This window comes from Neovison vison, chromosome 2 (assembly GCF_020171115.1).
Source record: "Neovison vison isolate M4711 chromosome 2, ASM_NN_V1, whole genome shotgun sequence".
Taxonomy (NCBI): domain Eukaryota; kingdom Metazoa; phylum Chordata; class Mammalia; order Carnivora; family Mustelidae; genus Neogale; species Neogale vison.
Genome location: NC_058092.1, coordinates 129198035 through 129202542, shown reverse-complemented (window position 1 = coordinate 129202542; position 4508 = coordinate 129198035). Strand labels below are relative to the sequence as shown.

Genomic DNA, 4508 nt, shown 5'->3' with positions numbered 1-4508 from the left:
GCGGCGGCCCAGCAGTCCAGTTGTCAGCGGTCCCTCGACGCCTGTGGTCCTGAGACATCTGCGGTCCAGTTGTCAGCGGTCCCTCGACGCCTGTGGTCCTGAGACATCTGCGGTCCAGTTGTCAGCGGTCCCTCGACGCCTGCGGTCCAGTTGTCAGGGGTCCCTCGACGCCTGCGGTCCTGACACATCTGCGGTCCGGTTGTCAGCGGTCCCTCGACGCCTGCGGTCCTGAGACATCTGGGGTCCAGTTGTCAGCGGTCCCTCGACGCCTGCGGTCCTGATGCCTACAGACCCTAGAGGCCAGCAGTCGGTCCTGACACCTGCAGCCCCTAGATGCCAGCAGTCTGGAGGCGTAAGCAGCCCTGAGATGCCAACGGCCCCTAGACACCAGCAGCCTCCCTGCAAAATGCCTCGCCACCCCGAACCACAAGTGGCCTTGTCCGCAGTGGTGGCTTCCTCCGGGTGGAAGCCTGGTCAGAGTAGCATCGTGGGGAGCAGAGTCTGTGTCATCTGGGTTGTCCTCCTTGTCATTGTTGCTTCTTCGTCATTGGGAGTGGCCTCATCCAGGAAATGGTCTTGTCCAGAACAGCCTCTTCTTGGGAGCGGCCTTGTCCTGGGAGAAACTTCATTGAGCATTGGCCTTGTCTTGGGAGTGGCCTCTTCTTGGGAACGGCTCCAATCTTGGAGCGGCCTCATCTGTGGAGCAGCAACGTCATCTAGAGCGGCCTCGTCCAGAGTGGCCTTCTTGGAAGTGACCTTGTTGGGTTCATCGTCACCGCCTTTTCGTAAGAGGTAGCTCTGACCGGTAGTTTGATTCCTGATGCTTGGCGCGAAATAAAGTTTTGCTTGACCTTCGCTTTGTATCAGTCTCGTTCCTTTGATCACGGACCCTACATTTGGGGGCTCGTCCGGGATCAACCGACGAGAACTGAGCCAGCATCAGAATTTTTAGGGAAAGCCTCCGGAGGTATTGGGTTTCGAGGTATTGGGTTTCGAAGTATTGGGTTTCGAAGTATTGGGTTCCGAGGTATTGGGATCCTATCCGTCTGTCTGGTTGGAGCTCCAGGGTATAGCCCACCGGGGAGAAGCTGGACGCAGCCATGCTCCCCAGGGCTGGAGTGGATGCGGGGACGCCCCATCCCTCTGCTGATAGATCGACAGGGGGTTCTAGTCCCCCTGGGCGGTCGGGGGGTTCGAGTCCCCCTGCGCGGTCGGGGGTTCGAGTCCCCCTGGGCGGTCGGGGGTTCGAGTCCCCCTGGGCGGTCGGGGGGTTCGAGTCCCCCTGCGCCGTCGGGGGGGTTCGAGTCCCCCTGCGCTGTCGGGGGGGTTCGAGTCCCCTTGGGCGGTCGGGGGGTTCGAGTCCCCTGCCTTCCCTTTGACAGTTGAGGGGTTCAAGTCCCCTTAGACGGTTGGGGATAAAGATAGCCCCCACCAGTGGCAAGCTCTGGGTAAATTAAAAAGTGCATAGAAATCAATGCACTCCATAAATTTGGTCAGGAGGACAAAGAGAAAAATCCGATTAGGAAATCCATTGAGCTATACAAAAACAAAAACAACACACCAAAGCTTATGGAATGCCATTAAAACAGTACTTAAAGGGAAATTATAACAGTAAGCACCTGTTTTAAAGGATGAAGTTAAACTTCTACCTCATACAATATACAAAATTTTAAAAGGATCAGAAACCTATATTGTACTCTATAAGGCAACTGATATATGCTATAATATCGATGACCCTTGAAAACATTAGGCCAAATTAAAGAAGCCAGTGATAAAAGACTACATGTATGATCCTGTTTATATGTGAAATGTCCAGAAAACTCAGATCTATAGGAAAAGAAAGTAAATTAATAGTTACTTAAGATAGGTTGCCAAGAGATGGGAGTGACCAATGTTTGAATGGGGTTTCATTTAGGATGGTGAAAATGTCCAGAACTTGATTGGACACAATTCATACTTCTAAAGTATACATTACAATAAACCATTTAAAGGTTATAGGAACTCTAAAGGAAAACAAATAGAAAGGTAAATAACAAGATAATAGGAGAATATGAAAAAGCTCATGGAGCTCAGGAAAGGAAGTCCCCCCCCCCCCAGCAGCAGGCTCTGGACGAGGGCCACTGGGGTTGTGGTTATTTGTTTGTTTTTAGTTTTTTGTTGTCTATTGTGTTTTGTTATGGTTGAAGGAATGTGGCAAGCAGAGAGTAAGGGGACGCTAGCTTTCATCTCTCTGTTCCTCATAATAGATGTGGGGCTTCTCCCTCACTCATTTTGTGTGTTAAGGGCTATAACGAGCTACCTAGAGTTAGTCAAATGCCGGGTTAAGGTGTCCAATGCTGATGCTCATTAGAGCCGGGCATGGAAAATAAGTGCCTAGTGGGCCACTTTTGGTAAGCAGAACTGGTACTGTGGGATGAACCAACCTCGAGACAGAGACTTTAAGGAATATTCCCAAGCAGCTGCCGAAACTTCTTTTGTTTCGGGGAATTCCTTGCCTTCTCTGGCCCGACGTGGACTGCCTGGCCCCTCCCCCTTGCTGGCAGGGAAGGCATGGCATCTGAAGTGGAATGGGCCCAGGTGGAACATGAGGTCTGTTGGCGAAGGGATGGCTGGGCTGACGGTTAACTGTCTGTTTCAAGGGTTTAATGAGTAATTGTTAAAGTGGCTTCCGAAGTCTTTGATAACCTGAAACTGTGAAGGGTTGCTTGAGTGACAAATGGAGTTAAATTTGTTGGACATCTAGATCCTAACCAAATGGGATGAAATGCTAGGGCGCTGTTTGCTGGAACTGGGTTTGTACTTTTGAAATCTGCTGGTGAACACATTCTGTGCTTAACTGATTGATAAATTTGCCATCTAAAGAATTCTGTTGTAACAACTCACCATTGGTTTATATTTAGTCTTAAGTAGAGGTTAAGGTATTTCTAAGAGTACAAAATTCTGTTAAGTGTAATTAAGACTGATGGAAATGAGAAAAGCAACTCTGTATGTAAAAAGTAGGAGATATGTAAAAGAGAGATAAACAGCCCTAAGGCCACTGTCAGAGCTAAATCCATTCGTAAAAGAATGGAAGGGGAGACTGATCACCTCCCATTAGCCAGGGATACCAAAAGGGGAGGATGTCCAACCTGTTTGAATCTGGAAAATGCCTGACTGTGTGAATGTATCTCTATGGCTCCACTGCTTCCACTATGGAGTCTGAATGGACTGCACCCTAAATCTTGCAGGGCTTCATATGGCATAATGATCATCTACTCCATGGAGTAGCCCAGTCCAGTGTTTATACAGACAGACCTTAAATAAGACGCTCCTAAGTTCCCACGAGGGACACGAGCAGGACAGCATCCAGGGACAGCCCTGCTCCAATGGCAGAGCAGATCACAGCTGTTCTCTCTGGGCTCCTCCACCCAGAATCTGGGAGATGGAACAGGGGAAATTCTGTGCAATGAATTTGGACTCTGCTTAGCGCCTCTGTGTTGGCTCTCAGCCCTAGAAAAACGAGAGCCTGAGGGTCCACTTTGAGTCTAGGAAGCCATCTTCCAAGAGGAAGAAAACTCTCTGAAGCTCCGTGAGCTGCTCGTCCCTCTTCTCTGATGTCTGGACTCGATGGGTCACACAAGGGCCTATGGGAGGAGCTCGGGAGTCAAGGCTTCAAATCTTAGCCATCGGAGACTGCCAGGGACCTGACCCGATTGATACACGTGCAGCTGCTGGCACGTTTCTGAATATGCTGGCTCTCTGCAGCCTCTGCATCTTTGAACAACATGTCCATCTGTCTGAAACATCATTCTGTCTCAAGCACTTAGAAACACTCCACTACCTCCTCCTTTGTACAGAATGGGTATGACCACAAGGCATCAGTATCCCAAGAAGGCCGGGGGCCAATGTAACTATGAACAAGAGAGATATGGTAGCTAACCAAGCCTGGACAAATTAAGGTAACAGTAGGGTATGAGAAAGTTCAGCTTCCTCCAGCAAGGGAAGGACGGTTCCATGTTATATAGGGTGTCACGTACACTCATCTGAGAATATCGGGTAAGAACCTTATGATTGTCTACGGCCATACCACCCTGAACGCGCCCGATCTCGTCTGATCTCGGAAGCTAAGCAGGGTCGGGCCTGGTTAGTACTTGGATGGAAGACTGCCAGGGAATACCGGTTGCTTTTGCTTTGATCTCCAAGAGGGAATTTCTTGGGACGGTGGGCTACTGCAGGCTGTGGATGCTACCTTCACGGAGATGGCACAACCTCTCTACGAACTGGCTGAGGGAGGACTCACTATGGTAGAGTGTGGACAGCTGAGGCAGAAGGAGCATTTCGGGAATTACAAAGAGCCTTACTGTGTGCCCCAGCATTGGTCATCCCAGATGTTACCAAGCCCTTCCACTTGTATGTGAAGGCAGGGCTGACTAAAGAAATTTTGACTCAGACTCTAGGGCATGGTGAAGGCCAGTGGTCTATCTTAGCAAGAAACTAGACCCAGTAGCAGCTGGGTTCCCTCCTTGCCT

General features: G+C 49.9%; 1 pseudogene; it reads left to right on the top strand.

Moving 5' to 3' along the window:
• The first annotated feature begins 4052 nt into the window (after nucleotides 1-4052).
• LOC122901306 lies at nucleotides 4053-4171 on the top strand (annotated as a pseudogene).
• The last annotated feature ends 337 nt before the right edge of the window (nucleotides 4172-4508 follow it).